Source organism: Ovis aries, chromosome 2 (genome assembly GCF_016772045.2).
Source record: "Ovis aries strain OAR_USU_Benz2616 breed Rambouillet chromosome 2, ARS-UI_Ramb_v3.0, whole genome shotgun sequence".
In the NCBI taxonomy this organism is placed as follows: Eukaryota; Metazoa; Chordata; class Mammalia; order Artiodactyla; family Bovidae; genus Ovis; species Ovis aries.
Window position 1 is genome coordinate 98,209,940 of NC_056055.1, and position 25,508 is coordinate 98,235,447.

Sequence of the window (25,508 nt, forward strand, 5' to 3'; positions counted from 1 at the left end):
TTGTTTATATTAAATCTCAATTATTACCAAAATAGCTAAATCTGATTTGGATAGTCTGTACGGTACAGTACTAAATGCACCAAGATTCAGTCACAGATGGCAAATGTTCATGAGAACATCTATTGCTTTGCAGATTTTGGTCATAAAAATATAAATTGAGCATCTTCTGAAGCTATACATATGCTTAACTCAGCAATAATTTAGACTCAGGTAACTCTAATACCCGAAGGAATCATTGGATATAATAAGTTAATTCTTCTGCATCTAGCATAGTACTAGTGACCCAACGTACTTGGAAGAATTTAGAAGCTGAAATCATTCAAATCATTTCCATGAGCTCCAGCTTAGATGAGAAAACTCAGTTTAAAATAGACTGGAGAAAAATATTGATATTTTACAACTTTAGAATACATTGTGATTCAATTTATTTGGTCTTTAATGATCCTGACCCTGTTCCCCAAACTGCTTTGAGCTATCAAATTATATTAGCTCTTTGGAACTTTCAGAGCATCTTGTTAGAAACTTCTTTCAATCAGGAAAATGTTGTCTAGCATTCAATTATATATGCTTTTCATCCACAAAACTTTCAATTTTCATAAAAGACTTGATTTTCTGTCATTCCCTAATTCTTATGTGTGTGTGTGTGTGTGTGTGCTCAGTCATGTCCAACTCTTTGCAACCCTATGGACTGTAGCCCACCAGGCTGCTCTGTCCATTGGATTCACCAGACAAGAATACTGGAGCGGGTTGCAAAGCCCTCCTGCAGAGGACCTTCCCAACCCAGGGATCGAACCTGCTTCTCCTGTGGCCCCTGCATTGCAGGCAGATTCTTTGCCATTGAGCCACTGGAGAAGCCCTCCCTAGTTCCCAGAATATACTTAGTTGCCTAATAAAAAATATCCTTTTATAGTTCTTATATATAATTCAGTATCCAAAAAATTATAAAATATTTTAATTATAGACTAAAGAAATATTCCTATTAATTTCTCCTAAAATCACCATCTTATCCATTAGATCTAATATATCCATTCATTATATTTAACCTATGCAACTTTTTGTTTGAGGCTTTTTGAAGATACAAGAAGATGCTCACACTAACAAATAAAAAATCATGGTTTCTTTTTATTACTTTCCAAATTTATTGCTATGATAGAGAGTCTCCTAAATTCTACCCCTATGTTGACAGAAAACTGAACAGACACTTATGTGCTAGCACCCAGGCATGCAAAAGATATCTATAATGCCTTTGCCCTCAAAAAGCCCATGTCTAATCTTGGATAAGAGATTCACATAAAGTAACTAAAAAAACAATGCAAAGGCTATAAAAGTGCATACAGATAATTTGAGGGCTAAGGCATAGTATGCACATAATTTTCTGGATGGAAGGAAAAAATGTCTAGTTTTCTAGGTTGGGGTAGAAAGGAGTCTGAAAGATGTCACAAGTAAGAAAATACCTGAGGGCCAACTGCAGCCATGAAATTAAAAGATTCTTGCTCCTTGGGAAAAAAACTATGACAAACCTAGACAGCATATTAAAATGCAGAGACATTATTTTGTCTACAAAGATCTGTATAGTCAAGGCTATGGTTTCTCCAGTAGTCATGTATGGATGAGAGAACTGAACCATAAAGAAGGCTGAGCACTGAAGAACTAATGCTTTTGAACTGTGGTGTTGAAGGAGACTCTTGAGAATCTCTTGGACAGCAAGGAAATCAAACCAGTCAATCCTAAAGGAAATCAACCCTGAATATTCCTTGGAAGGACTGATGCTAAAGCTGAAGCTTCAATACTTTGGCTACCTGATGTGAAGAACTGACTTATTGGAAAAGATCCCAAAGCTAGGAAAGATTTAAGGGAGGAGGAAAAGGGGATGACAGAGGACGAGATGGTTGGATGGCATCACCAACTCAATGGACATGAGTTTGAGCAAGCTCTGGGAGATGGTGAAGGACAGGAAAGCCTGACGTACTGCAGTCCATTGGGTTGCAGAGAGTTGGACACAAGTGAGTGACTGAACAACAACCGATGTGTTCACCTGACATCACCATGCAACCTTCCTCACAATTACTCATTATCATTTCCTGTTGGGTAACTCAATCTTTTACTGATTACCAGGAGTTGTAAAGCATATTCATCTGTAATTGGCAATAAAAATGCTTATCTACCCACCCTCCTTCTTTCCTTTCCTTTTATTTTCCTCCAAGTCCATTTGAGCTCACTTTAAGCTGTTTTGATGGATGCCCCAAAAGCTTAGGCTGCAAACTGAAGTGATGGAATTTTACAAGGCCACCAGATGGTGGCAGTGTCCAGTTCTAATACTGAATCCTCTGCACATAAAAATATGTCACACTCTGCAAACACTGAAAATAAACATCTGGTACTCAGAAATACATAGCTTAAATTGATGCATTCTCTAGAAAACAGTAACTTTAAATTGTATAATTATCAGCCGTATACATATGTATGTGTACCTGCCCAGTCTTGTCCAACTCTCTGTGACCCCACAGACTGTAGCCCACCAGGCTCCTCTATCCATGGGATTCTCCAAGCAATAATACTGGAGCAGGTTGCCATTTCCTCCTCCAGGGGATCTTCCCAACCCAGGGATCAAACCCTAGTTTCCTGCAGATGCTTTACTGCTGAGCCATCAGGGAAGCCCATAATTACCAGCCGTACAATAACCCAGTCTGAACTAGTGTAGGAAAATGTTACGTTCTTAAACTGTTCAAATTGATCAACTGTTAACCATTCTTCATCCCCAAATACATGAGCTAACAGTCCCAAAATACTTTCTATTAAAATTTCTACTTCTGTTCATCCATTTGACTCACATCTTTAAAATGTGATAATATACTTGTCACATGAAGAACTGTGAATCAGACAATAAAAATAATAGATAAAATAACAATACTCACAGAGTTTCTTAGACACTAGGATGATTGTTTGTTTGAGGTCTGTTTGCTAACCAAAATATTTTAATGTTCCAATTCAGGATAACAAATTGCAGCACCTCCTTTCATGGTTTCCTTAAGTTTAAAACTTTATAGTGAACAGTGGGTAATGTGATTAACATATTATATGCATTATGCTTTTGTAGAGTTTCACTGTCTTTCTCTTCTCAAACACTAGAGTGCTTCATATTATTTACCATATAAGTAATCAGTCTAAAAGACTGATTCACTAACTGTTTTAGTCAAGCAATCTTTTAGAATATATGTGCAGTGACTGACAGCATCAGTTTTAGTAAAAAGTTCTCTTAAAATAGCAGTAATAAATACATTTTGTTTAATTCTCTTCAGTAAATTCCACTTAGCAACACTTGCAGAAACACGAAATAGCTTTAATAAGAGTGAGGGAATTTACACTGTTTGTGTATAGCATAATATTAATTTTAACAAAAAAATAGTAACTCACCACAGCTTCCCAAAAGTCATTTTGAGATTTCTTCAGAGAGCCTACAACTGCATTTGTAGGCAAATGTATTTTTAATTCAATTTATGAATGATTTAAAAAATAATGAATGGAATATACTATGCTCTAATAATTTTCTGGAATATTTGTTGTTTAGTCACCAAGTCAGGTCCCATTCTTTTGCAACCCTATGGACTGTTGCCCACAAGGATCCTCTGCCCATGGGATTCTCCAGGCTAGAATACTGAAGTGGTAGCCATTTCCTTTTCCAGGGGATCTTCCCAAGTCTCCAGCATTCGCAGGCATATTCCTTACCACTGAGCCACCTGGGGAGCCCCTTCTGGAATATACCTTACAACAATGGTTATAGAGACGGTTTTCTAAACATATTAAATGAAATATTTTATATGTGCACTTCAGTTAATGGAAGTGCTCGGTTGTCTATGTAGAACTTGAAAAGAAACTCTCAAAATCAGTTTCGTGAGCCAGCATCTCTTGAAGCTTACATGGTCAAAAAAGTTGGAAACTGGTTTTTCAGTTGTTCATATGCTTTAAATCCCACCACCAGCTCCTCACCTCAAACCTTGATGAAGTTCTAAGGAAACATTTTCACAAGCTTGAAATGAATACATTGATGTTTGAGGGACATAACAGTTAATGTCTGATTTGAATCTTAGAACATGCTGTTCTGAAACCATCCTTGTAGGATATGTTCCAGAGCACAGTTTGTGTCACTGAGTATTTTTAAGCCATTCATTGTTGTTGTTGTTTGGTCTCTAAGCACGTCTGACTCTTTGCAACCCCATGGACTACAGCACACCAGACTCCCCTGTCCTCCACTATCTCTCAGAGTTTGCTCAAACTCTTGTTCGTTGAGTCAGTGATGCTATCTAACCTCTCATCCTCTGCCGCCCCCTTCTCCTTTGGCCTCAATATTTCCCAGCATCAGGTTCTTTATGAATGAGTTGGCTCTTCGAAGCAGGTGGCCATAGATTGAATTAATAAGTGACAAGCAAAGATCCTGAAGCAGAGAGAGATGCTGGCTACACTTTCCCTGGGAGAGGCAAGATGGTGTTGTTTCTGGAACACCAGAGCTGTTAAAAGACATTTTAAATCCTGCCCAAGAAGAATGCAAAGAGAGATGATGTAGTCTCAATGGAGGGAATGAATATCTAGGAACAAATAGAGAAATATAATGCAACCATCCAGAGGAAATGCATTTCCTGGTCATAGCAAATGGAGCTAAACAGTTCCAATAGGCACCTCTAAGAAAGCCACATGTCTTTCTGTTTAGACAGGTTTAAGTTACACTGTGGTAACAAACATCCCCATAGTTTTAGTTGCTTCAAACCACAAAGATTAGTTTCTTGTTCATGAAACACCATACTGTGTATCAGTGGTGGACAAAGGCTGGCTCTTCTCATTGAAGTATCCAATGATTCAAGCTGAGGAACAGCATTATCTCTTAAATTGGTGACTGCAGAGTCAGAAGGAAAAAAAGATCTCTGGAAATTCTCACACCAGCTCAGCCTGAGTGACACTTGTCACTTCTGCTCATTATTTCTTGTTCAGAACTGGCATGTGGCCCTGCCCAATCACATGAAAGAGAGAAAGCTCAGGCCTACCATGTGCTCAGGAGGCACAGAAAGCTTAGACGAGCAATATTAGTGTCTACCATGCCATCACAAGCATGAACAAAGCACCCACCAAGTCCAGAGAAAGTTTATCCAAGGTTGCATTCATGTCAGTCAAATCAGACCTCACTTTTACCAGCAAACCTGAAAAACTCAGTGGTGGCCACAGGACTGGAAAAGGTCAGTTTTCATTCCAATCCCAAAGAAAGGCCATGCCAAAAAATGCTCAAACTACCACACAACTGCACTCATCTCACACACTAGTAAAGCAATGATCAAAATTCTCCAAGCCAGGCTTTAGCAATATGTGAACCGTGAACTTCCTGATGTTCAAGCTGGTTTTAGAAAAGGCAGAGGAACCAGAGATCAAATTGCCAACATCCGCTGGATCATCGAAAAAGCAAGAGAGTTCCAGAAAAACATCTATTTCTGCTTTATTGACTATGCCAAAGCCTTGAGTGTGTGGATCACAATAAACTGTAGAAAATTCTGAAAGAGATGGGAATACCAGACCACTTGACCTACCTCTTGAGAAACCTATATGCAGGTCAGAACAACAGACTGGTTCCAAATAAGAAAAGGAATACGTCAAGGCTTTATATTGTCACCCTGCTTATTTGACTTATATGCAGAGTGCATCATGAGAAATGCTGGGCTGGAAGAAGCACAAGCTGGAATCAAGATTGCTGAGAGAAATATCAATAACCTCAGATATGCAGATGACACCACCCCTATGGCAGAAAGTGAAGAGGAACTCAACAGCCTCTTGATAAAAGTGAAAGAGGAGGGTGAAAAAGTTGGCTTAAAGCTCAACATTCAGAAAACGAAGATCATGGTATCTGGTCCCATCACTTCATGGGAAATAGATGGGGAAACAGTGGAAACAGTGTCAGACTTTTACTTATGGGGCTCCGAAATCACTGCAGATTATGACTGCAGCCATGAAATTAAAAGATGCTTGGTCCTTGGAAGAAAAGTTATGACCAACCTAGAGAGCATATTCAAAAGCAGAGACATTACTTTGCCTACATAGGTCCGTTTAGTCAAGGCTATGGTTTTTCCTGTGGTCATGTATGGATGTGAGAGTTGGACTGTGAAGAAAGCTGAGAGCCGAAGAATTGATGCTTTTGAACTGCGGTGTTGGAGAAGACTCTTGAGAGTCCCTTGAACTGCAAGGAGATCCAACCAGTCCATTCTGAAGGAGATCAACCCTGGGATTTCTTTGGAAGGAATGATGCTAAAGCTGAAACTCCAGTACTTTGGCCACCTCATGCAAAGAGCTGACTCATTGGAAAAGACTCTGATGCTGGGAGGGATTGGGGGCAGGAGGAGAAGGGGACGACAGTGGATGAGATGGTTGAATAGCATCACCAACTCAAAGGACACAGGTTTGGGTAGACTCCAGGAGTTGGTGATGGACAGGGAGGCCTGGCATACTGCAACTCCTGGGGTCGCAAGGAGTCGGACACAACTGAGCGACTGAACTGAACTGAACTTACCTCTTCTACTTTTCTGAGATACATCCCTAGAGGAGCCAGAGACAGCCTACTTGAACAAGGCAAAAAGCATGGGAGTCAACTTGAAGAAACACAGGAGAGGCTGCCCAACTCCCATTTACTCTCCATGACAAGAGGCCAACATCAAACTGACCATGCTAAGGTAAGGGAAAACTATATTACTAAATGAATTTGCTGCTGCTGCTGCTGCTAAGTCACTTCAGTTGTGTCTGACTCTGTGCAACCCCATAGAAGTCAGCCCACCAGGCTCCCCTGTCCCTGGGATTCTCCAGGCAAGAACACTGGAGTGGGTTGCCATTTCCTTCTCCAATGCATGAAAGGGAAAGTGAAAGTGAAGTTGCTCAGTCGCCTCCGACTCTTTGCAACTCCAGGGACTGCAGCCCACCAGGCTTCTCCGTCCATGGGATTTTCTAGGCAAGAGTACTGGAGTGGGTGCCCTTGCCTTCTTTGACTAAATGAATTTAGGACTTATTTATGAACAGAATATAACAGAAGTGAGACTATTCAAATTATTAAATGTAGTCACAGAGCATTTGATTTTCTATAGGACTTCCCAGGTGACTTAGTGGTAAAGAATCCTCCACCAATGCAGGAGACACAGGACAAGGAGGTTTCATCCCTGGGTTGGGAAGATCCCCTGGAGGAGGAAATAGCAACCCACTCCGGTAGTCTTGCCTGGAAAATCCCATGGACAGAGGAGCTTGGCAGGCTACAATTTACAGGGTCACAAAAGAGTTGGACACAACTTACTGATTTAACACAAGGCTTATTTTCTAACAATATGTAAATAAAATATGAAACCTATCTGAGATATTCTTTATGAGCAAGAAAAGGATTAGCCCCACCAAATAAGTTTGAATGGAAAGAAAAGAGAGATATATACTTGCTTAAATAAGAAAGACACACATGAAAAAGAGAAAATGTTTGTGCTGGGTGGATACAGCTTCTGTGAACAGTGAAGTCAGAAAGTAAGTGAAAAAACTGCCAAGTGAATCCAAATGAAAACAAAACTATCAACATACTTTTTGAAAATCAGAGGAAAAACATCATATATAACCAAAAGAATCTCAGAAACATTAAGATAAAAAGCTATTACAGAAATGGAAGAAAAACTAGAAATTAGGCTAAACTACCCTAGAGTTTTCCCCAAATACATGAAACCAAAATTAAAGATTAAAATGCTGTGAGAATATGACTTAAGTCAAAAATACCTAGGAAAATGCTCCATAAGAGCAAAATGAATGGCAGAAAATCTGATTAGACTCTAACACTGGCCAGATAGAAATGCTGGGCAGAGACAAAAACATAATTATTTCCAACAAAATAGATTTAGGCATAGAGTGATAACCCTTTATACTATCAGAATATGTATATAGTGGATCTCCCGGATACAAACAAACCATTAAATTAGTAAATATTTGCTCTTTCAATTTCTGTCAGTGATCTAGAAGGTATCACAGGAGAAAATAGGACATAAGTGTTTGAAGAGGTCAAATATTCAAAATAAAAGACTAAAATACTGATATTCTATGCAAACTGGTTGTAATTTGAAGACAGGATAAAAATCAGTGCTTATTTGGAGTCAAATGAGTTGTTCAACAATCTTCAATCCAAGTCTAAAGGACTACATGCAAGTTATCAACTGCTCCATCTATAACCAGGTTTTAAACTGCAATTACTTGACATGTATTGCTACCCTTGTTTCATAATCTATAAAATTCATTTGATATGAAAATTTGAGAAAATTATGTCATAATAGAAGAATAAAATACAAAAGAAAGAAATGAATTTAAAATTGATTTGTTTTTGTTTTCTATATAAAAACCTCCATTCTTATATAAAGATGATATACATTACTGCATTTGAGATTATTTTATCAATGGCTTTTAAATATATATGTTTAATACAGAAATGACTTCAATTGTATAGGTACTCAGTATACAAGTTTATTTTCACCCCTTTTCTATTATCATAAACTCTACATAAGATGTGCAGGGTAGAAAGGTGTCATTACACTTGTTTTACCTAAGGAAACTAACATCTCATGAGATTAACAGATTGCTTGAGATGCATTAATTAGCATTCAACGGCAGAGTCAGAATTTAAAACCAAATCTTTCAAACTTTTGTTCACTGCATGCTATCTGCCTTATGACAGTTTTGGATTTGGATCTATTAAAACTTTCTAAGTATTATAAAATCACATTTCTATTCATTCCAAAAATATTCAATAAGAACTGACTATATTCTAGATTATTTTTAAAAACAATGATGAATATAATTTTTACCCTCACGAACCACATGATTTGAAAAGATACACTGGAGAGTGAATAAAAGTAATATTTTAAAAATACATATAATAATGTAAATTAGTAAAAGTTTAGAGATTACATGTTTTCCAGAGTTTCTGGAATGGTTTATTGAGAATAAGACACAAGGCTAGTTTTAAAGGACAAATAGGAGCTTGTCCAGATATTCTGCTTAGTTTTAGTTAGAGGGATCCCTGTGTGCAAAGGTAGGGAGATATATAAAAAATGGAAAAGGTTTATCAGTAAGCTTAAAGCTCAACATTCAGAAAACGAAGATCATGGCATCCGGTCCCATCACTTCATGGGAAATAGATGGGGAAACAGTGGAAACAGTGTCAGACTTTATTTTTTGGGCTCCAAAATCACTGCAGATGGTGATTGCAGCCATGGAATTAAAAGCCCCTTACTCCTTGGAAGGAAAGTTATGACCAACCTAGATAGTAGATTCAAAAGCAGAGACGTTACTTTGCCAACTAAGGTCCATCTAGTCAAGGCTATGGTTTTCCAGTGGTCATATATGGCTGTGAGAGTTGGACTGTGAAGAAGGCAGAGCACCAAAGAATTGATGCTTTTGAACTGTGGTGTTGGAGAAGGCTCTTGAGAGTCCCTTGGACTGCAAGGAGATCCAACCAGTCCATTCTGAAGGAGACCAACCCTGGGATTTCTTTGGAAGGAATGATGCTAAAGCTGAAACTCCAGTACTTTGGCCACCTCATGCGAAGAGTTGACTCACTGGAAAAGACTCTGATGCTGGGAGGGATTGGGGGCAGGAGGAGAAGGGGACGACAGAGGATGAGATGGCTGGATGGCATCACTGACTCAATGGACGTGAGTCTGAGTGAACTCCGGGAGTTGGTGACAGACAGGGACGCCAGGCGTGCTACAATTCATGGGGTCGCAAATAGTCGGACACGACTGAGTGACTGAACTGAACTATATTATTTTCCTGGAGGAGAGCATGGCAACCCATTCCAGTATACTTGCCTGGATAATCGCATGGACAGAGGAGCCTGGTGGGCGACAGTCAATGGGGTCGCCAAGAGTCAGACGTGACTGACCGACTAAGCACAGCACAGCACTACATTATTTTACTTTTAAATATCGTTTCCAAAATATCAGAACTCAGTATGAATTCTTAGTTAAATTCATTAGCACTTTATTCTTATAAAACGATTAGTACACTGGATATCTAGCTACTCTCTCTTCTCTCACAAGGAGAGCTAAATGGAAAGATTGATGATAAGCACCTCCCAAAATGCAGATAACTTCTCCATAGTTTTGCACCATTACTAGTGACAAAGCAGTTGACTACTGTTCATATTCTAAAGCTATAATTTTGCATCATTAATTTCTATTGCATCAAACTACACATCCTCCCTTGAAATTTACATTAACTTAATCACTGAATCGTCCTTACTGAACCAGATGGAAACACTTTAATCTTTGTTCCCCTAATTGCTCCACAAAATCGACAGTCAGTGCTCCCATAGATGGACAAACAGGAGCAGAACTCTACATCCCAGAGGACAGTCCAATGTACCTCTTCTCAACAATCACCAAGACCTAAGTATTCGTCTAGGCTATATAAGCACCTACAAACACAAACAATTTATTTCATTTCCTATTTCACATTATTTCATCAATCTTGTTCATACATATTTCCAAGAATAAAGACTGACAAAATGATGATTTATACGGTTTCTCTGACAAAGATATTCTATATTTTATTCAGAGTTATACAGTACCCTGTGAGAGTACGGAATACAGAACACACCAGAAATGCTTCCTTCCTAATTTTGGCACCTACAAACATAAGATCAGTAATATATGCATATGTCCTAAAATGCTTTTCAATAATTCATTTAAAAAGTTCTTTAAGAGAAAAGGGCTATGGAGTGTCATCCATCTGTACTAGTTAATTAGAATGAGTTTTATGAAAAGTAATGCAATGTATCAAGTAAAAGTCATGTACAGAAAGGCAACATAACTTGTTGTGAGCCCTAGATCTTAAGGATATGTTTAACAATTACTTGGAAGGGATAGATTGGAAGGCATATACCCAATACATGAATAAATGGACGAGATTGTTAAAGCCACTGATGGAAAAGCCCAAGGGAGGGGCATCTGAAATGTATATATCTGCTAGTATACTGGTGTCCACACATGGCGGCTGATCTGCATTGCTGCTCCACCTCTGACACAAAAACAAGCTCTGTTATCAACCTCTCCCGGGAATCCAATCACATTCAAGTTACTAAGACTGGTGTGATTTTGCTAAGAGTTTAAGGTCAGCAGAAGCAGCATCGTTGTACACAGTTCTGACCCTTCAACACCTAGAGGGTTGGGAGAACCCATCCTCTATGCAGTTGAGAATCCTGCACAGCTTAGAGTCAGCCCCCTTATCAACAGTTCCTTCCTATTCACGGACTCAGTATCCTCAGTTCTGCTTCTGTGGATGCAGGTTCAACCAACCTTGGATAGTACAGAACTGCAGAGTTCACTACTGAAGAATATCTGCACGGAAGTGGACCAATTCGGTGCAAACCTAGTGTTGTCCAAGGGCTAATTGCACAACGTTGTGCTTGAAAATTTTCCATTTGACATCTATATTCTCAAGCTTATTCTAGTCTCTAACCACTTAATCCTCTTGTCTCTCACCCACACAGCACACAGCTTCCCTCTTTTCTCATTTCTTCTATAAGGCACCTTCGGACATTGTCAAAACCTTGGGTAAAGAGAGCCCCAGGAAGCTCTTTCACCTTGTAAATTATGTGTTTCTGTAACATTCAATTATTTATGATGTGAATGTTTTACTTCTATAATCAGAAAAAACATGAAAAACATTTAAAATCACTTATGTAGAAAAGGGCTTCAATTAGAGAAACGAATGAGGATATGCCCTTAAGCAACAATGTATCCCTAGCACTGCATATGATGCATTTATTCATAGTAGGTGCTCAACAAATGCTGTTGATAAGGAAATTATTCCAAGACAGAAAAGAATGTAACAATACAGGGAAATGAAAACAACATACAGTATACAGAACAGTATATATTCCTCGGATGGTGGATACATGAGTTATTAGATATGAAGGGAATAAAGTGAAGTAGGAAAGAACACTGTGGATTAGTCTATTATTTAAAAAGTTCTGTACTAAGTGTTCACTAGGTACCAAACACATCTTGGAGCAATTTTCCTGTCCCTCCTCCAACCCTCATAGGTAAATCTGTGACATTCTGCTTAGTTTCTCAATGTATAGAGCACAAATTTTCATGATATATTTAGTTTCTTACTCTGTCTTACATGTTATTTTCCATATTGGCCTACAAGTCTCTCAAAAGTAAGATTATATTTGTCCCCTTCAGACAGATCATGTACTAGCCATGGCCCATACCAGTGCTTGAAACAGAGGAGGTATATAAAAAGTACCTGTTAAATTCATCAGTCAATCTATCACTGACCAAGTATTGTTCCATTACACTCACATTTTCTCAACAACGTATCTTGAAGATCTCACTATGATGATATTTAAAGATCTGCAACATTCCGTCTACCTTCTTGCTCAACACACAATGTACAATTCATTGTAGGAGTATTTCAAAGTTTATATAACTATATTCCTAGGGAATATATGGATGTTTTTCAATTCTTCAGTAAGTATGCATTTCAAGAGTTTTGCTTCTTTCTTTACAAACTATCTACCTTTTGGAGTCTTTTTCTTGTTTCACTTGGTGCCTAGAATTTCCATTATGTTAGGTAGAAATGAGAGCAGACATTCTTGCCTTGCTTTCAAGATTAGTGGAAAAGCGTTTGGTCTTTCACCATTAAGTATCATATCAGCCATAGGCTTACTGGACATGCACTGTATTGAAGTTGAATGTCCCTATCTCTTAATATTTGAAAGGAAATTTTATTAAGTGCTAGATTTTGTAAAAAACTTCTTAGAGCATATATTGAAATAATCACATAATTTTACGTTTCTTTTTTACTCTGTTAATATGGTATACTATAGGGATTGATTTTCTAATGTTAAACCAACATTGTATTTAGGAGATGAACCCTTCTCATAATCTGGTGTAAAGTTTCGTTAATACTATTTCTATTTATGTTTATGAAGGATATTGGTCTGTAGCTGTCTTTTCATGATATTGGTATCAGTGTGATGCTGCTCTCTTAGAGTCTAAGTTGGGAAGTGTTCCTCCATCTGTAATTTTCTGGGAAATATTGTGTAGAATCAGCATTACTCCTTCCTTAAATGTTCAGAAGATTTTATTAGTGATCTGTTACTGAGGTTTACTTTGTTAAGAGACTCTGAAGTATTATTTTGTTTTGAATTACAGGTATTATTTAACAGCCATATTGAGATACAAGTTATATACCATTGAAGGTACTCATTTTATGTGAACGACTAATGATTTTTAGTAAATTTACAGATTTATGCAACCATCACGACAATCCAGTTATGAAACAGCTGCACGACCCTGAAAGATCCATTCTGCCCACATGTTTTCTGGTTGCTCCTAGGATTCTCTCCTGGCTCAGATGGTAGAGTCCACCTGCCGTCAATAAGATCCTGGGTCAATAAGAGCCCCTGGAGAAGGGAATGACAACTCCAATATTCGTGCTTGGAGAATTCCATGGACAGAGTTACCCCATGGCTACAGTCCATGGGGTCACAAAGAGTCGGACACGACTGAGCAGCTAACTCTTTCACTTTGACCATCTTCACTTCCCGTGTCAGGAAAACACCAATCCACTTTTGAATTCAGTAGATTTGCTTTTCCAGATATTTTATATAGACAGAAGCATCTATGTAGTCTTTTGTGTCTGGCTTGTTTCATTCAACATAATGTATTTGAAGTTTTATCTCTGCCGTAACATGCACTGGTATTCCATCCCTTTTTATTGCTGAATATTATTCTGTGGTATGGCTATAGTTCATTTTGTCTATTCACCAGTTGACTTGGTACAGAAAGACTTTAGCTATAAAAACAAATTTTTAAAGATCTGAAGCCATTCAGGTTATACATTTCTTATTGTATGTATATAATATATTGTTACAAATTCATGACAGCATTTTTGAGGATAAATTCTTAGAAGAGGACCTTCAAAGCCAACTATTATGACCATTTATAATATAATAGGTATTTAAATTTCACCCCCTTAGGTGGGTGATGCGTGCCTGCTCACTTGCTTAGTTGTTTCTGACTCTGCAATCCCAGGGACTGCAGCCCACCAGGATACTCTGTACAGGGGATCTCCCAGGCAAGAGTTCTGGAGTGGGCTGCCATTTCCTTCTCCAGGGATCTTTCCATCCCAGGGATCAAACCTGCATCTCCTGCATCGGTAGGCATATTCCTTACCACTGAGCCACCTGGGGTAAACCACTTTACATTATCTCCAAATACCTCCATGAATTTCTGTTTCCCCACTCCATTAACAACAAATGGAATCTATCGGTGCTTCACCTTTTGTCCCAACTCATTAGCAAGACCAGACTATCTCACTCTTGTATTAATTTGCATTGCTTCGATTCTTAGTGACATTATACATTTATCCTACATTTATATTCTACTCAGACCAATTTATTCCCCTTTTATGAATTCTTCCCAGGCCACTCTCACTTCATCATATTTTGAAGTGCCTGGTAACACAACTTGAGCATTGTTAATTTGCAAAGTCTTGAGAACAACAGATATTTAACAAGAATTTCTGAATAAGTTGATAAATTTTCCTGTTGTTAGATTACCACCCACTTTTGCCCTCTGTCTTTAACAAGATCACAAAATTCTTAAGAACAAAGACCTATTCATATACATTATCATATCCTATTATAATAAAAATCACTTTAACATCAGTAAATATCTAAGTGTTAATTCATATGAATTTACATAATTAAGATCAAAGCTAGGGTTTTAGTATTTACCTGCAAATAAAATTGAAGGCAAATCTTACAGAGAAACTATCTGCAATCCATCATCATATGCTCAACCAATGAGTGACAGTCAAAGACATACCATCACACGGACTAAAGACTGCTTTATACACTGATAGATAGTATAGAACATCTATGATATAGAGTCTATACATTGCATAGTACATAAAGTATAATATATAAAGCATACAGTATATAAGGATATAGGTATATATACAAAATATATAATCTATTTAATATATTATAATGTATACAAATATTTATTATTATAGAAACGTCAAGGAAAAACAATAGCTAAGAAGATACAGGCTATTTCGCTTTGACAAATGAAGCCCCACATTTCAAAAATCAACATTTATCACAAGGCACTGTTGTTGCCTCCCCCGGTCTACAAGGAGCAATACAGTTTTTATGCTAATTATTTCCCTTCATGCTGGCTACTAGATAGGTATCTTGCAGCTAACCATGGTTACATTATTATAGAATGGGATTGTATGAAGACACAAAATCCTCTTATGCAGTCCAATTTAGAATCCATTTCAAAAACTCTCTCGTGCTAGACCTAGAAATTGAAATGTGCTAGGAATCTTAGATTTTTCCATTTATTTCTGTTACACTAAAATTTGGTTATGACTTTTGTAAAGACAACAATTCTCTCTCTAGAGACAATCTGATATTATGTTCTATTATACCTGCAAAAAATAATGTGTTTCCAAGTCCACGTTCCCAGGTTTGCATTTAGACTTACTAATATTATTAGAGAAATGCTTTCATAGTTTATATTGACAATGACACTAAAACTCAAAGGAAAGAAATGGTATTTGACTTATCTTTGTGACCAGGAAGGATGGGCTGTTCATACATTAACTGCTGAACACATTTACAAAAGCCACAAAATTTATTCATATTTTATCCTAGCGGGTCTCATATTTTATCAAAGGGCACATAGTTATTTCAGCGGGGCTTTTAGATTTTTATTCTAGTCAATGAGTCATTTAATATCTACAATCTACTTCCTTACTAATTCACCTGGTGAAAATAACCTATAAACAATATAATTAGCATTTAAATCACTAAAATAAAATAGGACAAATGGGCTACCAGCATTTCTGGGTAAATTCCATTGTAAAAACTAAGTTATTATAGTAGTTTCGGGTCCCACTGCACAAATCAAACCACCGATTTAACATTTCAAAAGCTAAATAATTTTAAAGTGTTCATAGAAACTGGGTAATTGACCTGACAGTTGAGTTCACAGAAACTGGTTAACTGACCTAGGGGAAACAAAGACAACTGCTACTATCTCAAATTAAGTAAACACAAGAAGAAGAAAAATTCAGAAATAGAGAATGCTAAAACCAAAACAAAAGTACAGGGACTCCATTTAAACTTTACTATTCAAAATGCCTGACTTTTCTTTCTTTTATCCTATTCTTAAACAGTAAGCATCACAGTGTTTGTACCATATTTTTAAGTTTTGGCTGTACCCCCCTATGTGTGGGATCTTAGTTCCCAGACCTGGGATTGAACCCACAGCTCCTGCATTAGGAGGGGGAGTCAAACACGGGAACACTAGGGAAGTTGCCAATTTGTGCCATATTAATGATAACTTTGAGAAAATCATCTGAAATATGTATACATAAATTTAATTTTTACTATTAACATTAGTTAATAGGTCCTCCAGAAAAAAAAATCTTCTCATCAAAGATATATAAAAATTTATGCTTCATTATGAAAGTTTCAAGGGCTTCCCTGGTGTCTCAGTGATAAAGAATCCACCTGCAATGCAGGAGACTTAGCTAGACTGGGGTTCAAATCCTGGGTCAGGAAGAGTCCCTGGAGGAGGAAATGGCAACCCACTCCAGTATTCTTTGCCTGGAAAATGCCATGGACAGAGGAGCCTGGAGGGGTCACAGAGATGGACATAGTGAGCGCAGGACACAGCACACGTGGAAGTTTTCCAGGTATTCTTCAAATACATTATTTCATTTACCTCCATATCAAGTGTTACAATGCCTGACATTTACTTAGCACCTGAAAGTTTGTTTTGTTTTTTTTCTTTTCCAAAGCTTAAACCTAGGTGTAGTCAGGTTTTAAACCCAAAGATAGAGTGGTTAGATATTAAACTTCCCCATTTTACTGAATTCAACACTAAGCCTTAGAAAAATAAAAGAGCTTTTCAAAAGTGACACATTAGTCATAAGAGACAGAAGTAGAATTCAAGTCTTCTGATTTCAAGTCCTGTACTTCTACTTATTGACACTGCCTCCTGCTGGCACTCAAATTAGTTTCTCTTGGGAGATTTTTGGACAGTAGATTTTTCTCTCTGAGGACATTTCAAATCCATTTAGCAACTGTATTTGCTGAGTGACACTTAAATAAAAATAGTTACATTTACTAAAGACTTAGATGGAGTTAAGGCCTTCCTAAAATGAATTACTATTTTTTTATGTATTGTTGATTTACAATGTAGTAATTTCTACTGTACAGTAAAGTGACTCAGTTATATTGGACATGGAACAACAGACTGGTTCCAAATAGGAAAAAGAGTACGTCAAGGCTATATATTGTCACCCTGCTTATTTAACTTATATGCAGAGTACATCATGTGAAACGCTGGGCTGGAGGAAGCACAAGCTGGAATAAAGATTGCCAGGAGAAATATCAATAACCTCAGACATGCAGATGACACCACATTTATGGCAGAAAGTGAAGAACTAAAGAGCCTCTTGATGAAGGTGAAAGAGGAGAGTGAAAAAATTGGCTTAAAGCTCAACATTCAGAAAACTAAGATCGTGGCATCTGGTCCCATCACTTCATGGCAAATAGGAGGGGAAACAGTGGCTGACTTTATTTTTATGGGCTCCAAAATCACTGCAGATGGTGACTGCAGCCATGAAACTAAAAGATGCTTACCCCTTGGAAGAAAAGTTATGACCAACCTAGACAGCATATTAAAAAGCAGAGACGTTACTTTGTCAACAAAGGTCCGTCTAGTCAAGGCTATGGTTTTTCCAGTGGTCATGTATGGATGTGAGAGTTGGACTATAAAGAAAGCTGAGGGGTGAAGAACTAATGCTTTTGAACTGTGGTGTTGGAGAAGACTCTTGAGAGTCCCTTGGACTACAAGGAAATCCAACCAGTCCATTCTAAAGGAGATCAGTCCTGGGTGTTCATTGGAAGGACTAATGTTGAAGCTGAAGCTCCAGGACTCTGGCCACCTGATGCAAAGAGCTGACTCATTGGAAAAGACCCTGATGCTGGGAAAGATTGAGGGCAGGAGGAGAAGGGGACGACCAAGGATGAGATGGTTGGATGGCATCACTGACTCAATGGACACGGGTTTGGGTAGACTCCGGCAGTTGGTGATTGACAGGGAGGCCTGGCATGCTGCAGTTCATGGGGTTGCAAAGAGTAGGGCACAACTGAGCAAGGGAATTGAACTGAATAATATATATGCATATAAATGTATATTCACAAATATATTTAAACATAAATATATTGGTGAATATTAAAATAATATATATTATTTTTTATATTCTTTACCATTATGATTTATGATAGGATACTGAATATAGTCCCTTGTGCTATAGGACCTTACTGTTTGGATTACTAATTTCTGAGCAGGTTTACAAGTATGGCTCAACTATTTGCTTACTGAGAATATTTCAGACTCAAGTACACTGGGCAATAAGCACATGGAAATAAGGCACTCAAAGCAAAAATGCACCATATTTCAAGACAGTACATCCATCCCAGGTAACTACTCTCCTAGCTTGTACATTTCCCAGAAACAGAATCAGTGGAGTTGCAACCAGACCCAAGAGATGGAGACAAACAGACATAAGAGATAAGAATCAACTGATGATCTGTACTTCCAAAAGAATCAACCCCACAGTTCATGGTTTCCCTCCATGGAAAAAATTTAAATAATGGAACAATCAGTATTTTAAAACTACCTCCTATTTACACATAAAGTATGAACCAATAACTGTAAAATAACTATAAATCAGTATGGATTTTTTTCAGAAGCAAATATTTTAACCAAAGGAGAGTGAAAATGAAATAATGAAAGCAAGTAAGGAAGGAGGAAGAGGGAGGGGAAAAGGAAGGAGGGAGAGGGAGGGGAAAAGGAAGGCAGAGAGAGGGAGGGAGGGAGGGAATACTAGCAAAAAATGTTTTTTTTCTTTAAACAAACATGGTTGCTAAAAGAAGAAATCAGAGGTACATGCAGATCAGTAAACCTTTGTCTACTATGTAACCTGTCCCTGTTATTCTTTCATTTCCTTATCACACATATTTTAAGCTCCATTGATTTACTTTCAGGAAATGTGATCTTTCATCATTAAATAGTTCTTAAAGTTCTTAACAAAACAGCCCCCAAGCCATAAAAGAAAGGGGCCTGGTGATGTTATTCTCTCATCAAAATTATAAATGGAGTACCGAAAGTTGAGGGCTATGACAAATGGGGAAATATTCATGAAAATTATGAAAATCCCCAAAACATTTTTTTTTCAATCTAGGTTCCTGCCTTATAACAAATGCAACTAAACTGGAGAATTAGAAACTGACAAACCTTTTGCATACGGTGACCTCCTATCCTTGTACTACAGGAAAACATTTCCACCTAGAGTCCTTTCAGAGAATATCTAGAGACCAAATGAAATCAACCATAATGACAACCAGAGCCAGATAATAACCAGCTTTTAATTGAAGCATCAAGCCAATTAATTTGTGACAACAGCATATCGCTTCTTATTCTTGACATGAAGTTTCAGAGGACTCAAAAACAGTTCTCAGGTCCACAGCATCCCAGGAACATGTCAACGTCCTCGCTCTTTTAAAATCACATTTATGAGACAGAGAAAAATCTTTAGAGATGGAGTTCTATAACTGAATTTGAGGTTACAAACCAGCCTCACTACATTGATTCAATTCATTGTCAACAAATACAGTATCTCTTGGGTACCATATATACAGATTCCTAATGCTACCAGGTCTTCCTCTGGTTTCAGCTTCTTTCATAAAGAAAACTGAGCCCTTATTATGTATTTGTCTTCATTAATTCAATTCAACAAATACATAACCTGTGTCTAAACATGCAGATAACTGCATTTAGATGAGTAACTACTATTCTGTCACATAATAAAATTTCTAAAAGAGTATTATCTTAAGAACATAAACCATCTTTTTTCAAGATTTCAGCAAGACATTTATTCTTGCCTTCGACACAGAGCTCCATCCATGTAATACGTGAATGACAAACTTTATATAAATCTTCCCTGAGATCACGCTATGTGTTATTCTGGAATGAAAAACATGAATACATTGGTCTGTTCCACTTCAATTACATTTACTATATAATATTAACTTACATAGTTACCTTAATAAAAAATAATAGATGCCTTACACATAAGTGGTAACCGAACTACTTCAGTTATCATCAATAGGCAACCCATCCCATTCAAATTCTTAAGATACCTGACAATATCTCACGAAATACTTCCAGCAGAAAGGGCTTCATTTTTCCTGCTTCACATGCTCACTATATGGGAAGTAATCCACCCTACTGGGTGATGGGATGATAGTACACTGAAGAAAATTCTCCTCCTTTTAACCACTGCTTCCCATTTTTGAAAAAAAAATGTTCACTCTTTCAGTATGTGGCCCAGTATTTATAAATGATGGACCTCTGCTTTTATTTAGTATTCCCAGAATATTCCATACCCTCCCATCAATTTTTTTTTTTTTTTGGTCTTCCTTCAGGATTATTTTGCAAGAGGGTTAATATCACAAGTCGGGTTTGTTAAAAGCCACCTTTAAAGGACTCTGAAATTGCTCTGCTGAGTATAAAATGACCACATATGGTATGCACGAATACAAAACAGCACACTAAAAAATACATACGTTGCCAGCTGCCTGACAGACATGGTGTAATCACGCCAAGCGCACACAATCACTCTTTTTTTTTTTTTAGCTTAAACACAATCATCACACATATTCAGCACCCACCGTGCCCAAGGCAGAAGCTAATAGAAGCGATTTCTGTTAGTGGCTTAAGCAAGGATTTTGTCAAAGACAGTGTGAAATGTGAAATGAATCAGACTTCATCAAATCATCTGAACTTCAAGGCCATTTCCCAGCACCGCTCCCACCTCCAACCCACCTCAGGCACACAAGCTTAACTTCACCCTTCCGCTCCTGATGTTCTAGCCCTGACTTCCTCCTCACCCTTATCTCTCTCTCTCTCCAAGTCTTATCAGCAGCTTTGCTCCGCTCTCAGAGCCAATCTCTTAGGAAAAGAAAATCAGTTAAATGCTAGACGCTGAGACTTCACCATCAGGTGCAAAGAAAAGGGGAGGAAAAGAAGAGGGTGTGGTACTCCCTTCTCCACCACACCCCACCCCTCGAGGCGCGCACTCCTGTCCACTGCGGCTCAGGGGAGCACCGCGGGTCCCCTCGCTCACCTCGGAGCAGCCTGATCCACAGATCAGCCACCCGGCCGTCTCATCAGGAAACTTCCCTTAAAGCAGCCGAACATTTAGGGGAGGCCGGAAAAATTAAGAATTAGTTCGAAAATACCTCCCACGGGGCTCCACGGAGGAAGACTCAAAGGCACCTTTGGATACAGACCGCACAGACCCGCATCCTCCCCACTCGCTCCCATCTTGGGTATCCAGCTGAGAATTGAAAGAGAACCCAGGAGGCGCGAAAGGAGAGTGGAGAAGGAGGACTTACCTCCCGGGACTGCCCTTAGGGCGCGGAGCCAGGATCGCCTCCCTCCCCGAAGTGGCTCCGGCTCGGGCACAGCCTTCCAGAGCACAGCCCAGATTCCGACCCGCGTCCCCGCGGCTCTGCGCGCAGCCGGCAGGCGTGCCGGGACTCCGGCTCCTGTCCCACCGCCCCGGCCCGGCCCGCCTCGCCTCGCCTCGCCTCGCCTCCCCCTGCAGCGCCCGCTCCGCCACCCCGCGGGCACGCTCGCTCCCCGCGCTCGCCCCTCCGCCTCCCGGCGCCCCCACACCCACCCGCGCCGCGGCGCCCGCTGGGAGCCTCTAGCGGAGGCGAAGGGAACCGCAGCAGCCCCGCAGCGCCCGGGCTCCGACGCCGGCAGCCGAGAAGCCAGCCAGGCGGCAGCGGGGGCTTCGCGTGCCCCTCGCCTCAACCGGCTCGCCGGATGCTGCCGCCGCACGCACCTGCCCACCTGCGCCGGGCTCACCCGCCACTGAACGTCCGAGCGACGTTCTCCAGTGCCCACGGCGCTCTTTTGCAACGAGCGGGTGGGTCAGCGGTACCAATGGGCCGGTGCTGGAGAGAGGGGGAACTCTGAGGAAACACACACACATCCACGCTGTAAATCAGCCTGGACAGACAGCCTTGCGCTATACCTATTTCCAGTGGATTCCACAGACTGTAAGGTCAGGACAGGCTGCCTTCGCCTGGCTGCCTCCCACCTGGGCGCCAGCGGCACCGGCGGCAACTCCCTGACTTGCCCGCCCCGAGCCATTCGTTCGGCTTGTGCAACCGCGTGGCGACGCCGGCAGAGACGAGCGCAACTTGGCTTGACCCTCCCCATCCCAGTCCCAACGTGCATTTTAAGTTTTTCTTCTTCCTAGCAATTCAGACAGTGGTTTTGCAGCCTCTTACCTTGCGTGAGACGCGGTTGATTCTCTTTTATATCATTAAAATCCAAGGCCAAGGATACGACGCACTCAAGTCCAGAGGCTTTTCCTTGACTCCTCCGCCTCGGCTGAGCCGGTTTCCCCTTCTAGAGGGATCAGGAGTAGGAGTGGCGGTTTAAAAGCCCTCGGACGAGAGGCACCGCCAAATCTTCCCGCTTGTGGAGACGGAGAGCGGGACAACCTTCCCAACCTCCGGAAGCCTCCCAGCCTCTCCTCGGTCAACTTGGCTTTCTATTTAATTTTCTTCTTTAACCCGACAGGCCCATCAGTCAGTTCCCCGCATCAAGGCGGGGATGAAACAGATATTCACAGGTGTGGCCCCTCCTCTCTCTTTCTCAGGATGCTACCACCCCCTCTCTCGCCACCTTTCTCCCCCTAAATTAGAAAAGCGAATCTCTGCTCGGATTAGGTGGGGACTCGGTGGAGGGTGCTGTAAGAAGAGCCACTCCAAGGCACAGCTTCAGAAACCCATTTCTCCAGGCAGCCCTCCGCGAAGGTGTCAGCTCTGAAGAAACTTTGAGGGGAGGCGGCGGCGGCCGTGCTGGGCTGGGCGGGCTGCAGGCAGCGAGTACCCGGAGAGAAGGCGGCGAGCAGGAGGGACACCAGGCAGGCGGCCGGCGGCTGGGTCCCGGCGTCCGGGCTTGGCGCGCACAATGCGCGCACACACACGCGCACACACACACGGGCACACACGCACAGACACTCGCGCGCGCGCGCGCGCAGCCACAGACGCACGCCCGGCCCCACGCCCGCGGCCGCAGGCCACCAGGGAGCAAGAAGTCAAGAGATGCAAAACGGGGCAGGTGTTCCAAGGATCCAAATGATGTGAAGATTCAATCACTATCCACTATTTAAGAGATTACTGCATGCAGGCAGTTCCTCCCTGTAAACCCTCAAATCCTGGCGGCCACCTCCCAGGCTCCTGCCCTCTCTAGCATCTTGGCTGCCTGGTTCTTTTCATGAGGCGAGTTACTGTCTCAGTACCCTGTTCGAGGTGGCCGGACTAAAGATTAACCACGTCCGCACCTCCACCCTCCAGGGCCACCTAAGACCCTTCACATGTGGGGCAAAGTGGCTGCTGCTGCTTTCCAGGGAGTCGAGAGTCTCCCCGAGATCCTTCGAATAGAGGAGCCGGGGACATCGTTTCCTGGACATAATCGTTTATCATCTCCCCCTTACCTGCCCACTCCCTCACGTAGCATTTCCCCTATGAACTCCTGAAGCTCGCATGGATCATTTTGGAAGGAGCTTCGTAGGGATTTGTGATGCCTAGCTTTTGAAACTGGGCTAATTTAGGTTCTACGCTTATATTGTAAACTGGACGGTAGCAGGTGAAAGGCTCAACCGGAGAAAGGGGAGGGATTAGGAGTCTGGAGACCCAGCCCCTTTAGCAGCCATTTCCAACGTTTGGTAACAGGAGTTGCTCTCCAGGTCTCCGGCTAGCCCCTGTCCCACCATCTTTTTCTTCCCAAAACAGCCTGGAGGGATCCCTGGGTGCGCGCAACCCGGGAACCCCACGCTGGAGAGACATCGCTGTTAGAAGCTCCCCTGGCTCTCTCTTTCCCAGTTCCACAGAAAGGAGCCTCCCCGCACGAGTTTGTCTTACCTGGACTGGGCTGCTGGAATTGCTCACCGAAAGTAAACTTTTCCTTTTTTTCCTTTTTTTTTTTTTTTAACCCAGGTTCGCCTTCGTGCACTGTGAGGTCGCCACACTTGCAGAGCATCATCTGCCTTCCCAAGTACTGACGAGGCTGAACACCGCTGCAGGTATTTTCACTCCTGGGATTCTCCAATCTCTGCATCTTAGGACCTGCTGGTGGAAAACGCGAAGTTGCGCCGGGTGGGGAAAGCGTGAGTTTCCTTTGCTCCCGCGTTGGAAGCGACGCTCCGCCAAGATCTCCATCCAAGTAGCTCTTGGAACCAGGGTGTCTTGACTGGCTCTGGGAGTCCGCTTCAAGTTAAAAGGCGATAGAATTTGCCTGGAAGACAGTACTTAAACGCTGAACTTGGATTTGCCAAGGCTCGAAAGTGGAACAAAAGGATGATTCGGTGCAAAAGAAAAAAAACTTGTGTAGATAGGAGCTCTAGCAGTGCTACTCACTCAGAAATCGATCCAGAGCTTTCGAAGATGAGCATCGCCGCGCCCGGTATTTGCGGACCAAGAGCTTCTGGGCGCCCATCTGTATTTCTGGGATGAACCGGCTTTGAATTCGGTTTGAGTCCGCGCTGTAGTAAGCCAAGAAGGACGGCCGGTTTTAGGGAGTGATGGATGGATGAAGGCTGCCCGTTGGAGCCAGAGGACTGCGACACCGTCCTGCTAAATGGCACTTGCGCGCAGAGCGCCTCAGAGTCCCGCGCCTGGGGAGTCGGTGCGCTGGTTTGACGCCCTGGCTTTCCAATTCTTCTGATGCAGTTAAAGCAGAGTTTGAAGCTAAGCGGAGCCTGCATGGAGGAGACCTGAATAATGAATTTGGTGGTGAGATGCTAAAGGATAAAGAGGCATTTCATTTCGGTGTGTTGCTAGTTTGCAGTTAAGCCCACTTCGTTGGTTGAATGTATCTTGGACACTGACTTTGTACAGAGTTTCAAGTGGAGAATGTTCCCATTCTTCTGAGATAAATCTATACATTCTCTGCTTGCCACAAAGTTAAATGCTTCTTCGAGTTGTGATTCTTATTCCTAATTAATGAAGTGTCAATAAGAATTATAGTGAACTATTTCCAACCGAAGTTCCCATCTAATGTAATTTCTGATGGCATAAGCCTCTAGATTAATAACAAAATATTGTGGCAGACTATTAGGCAAGGACTATAGAACTGTAATCAACAGACTCGCTGGGGGAAAGAAAATTCAGAAATCAGCTGACTCCTGTCGGAAAAGATTTGGGCTTGAAATTCCTTTTCTGGTTACTGTGGACCCACAAGCAGCTCTCTGCTACTAATGGCTCTCTTTAAAATAAGCCTAGGTCATTTATACATTAAAACCTGGAAGGTGTCTTGCAGGTCTGGGGAAATGTTGTGGAA

The 25,508-nt window shown here is 40.9% G+C and overlaps 1 protein-coding gene across 5 annotated transcripts in view; it reads right to left on the reverse strand.

The window, feature by feature from the left end:
- Nucleotides 1–24,821, reverse strand: part of LINGO2 (leucine rich repeat and Ig domain containing 2) — a 1,524,944-nt gene extending 1,500,123 nt beyond the window's left edge. For 3 of the 5 annotated variants that reach the window (XM_060411026.1, XM_060411027.1, XM_060411029.1), the window contains exon 1: nucleotides 22,451–23,140. The gene's annotated coding sequence lies outside the window, so the exon portion shown is untranslated. Of the gene's footprint in view, nucleotides 1–21,999; nucleotides 23,141–24,091 lie in introns of those variants that run through there. The other 2 variants (XM_042243510.2, XM_060411028.1) reach the window with 2 other exon arrangements.
- Between the last annotated feature and the right edge of the window lie 687 nt (nucleotides 24,822–25,508).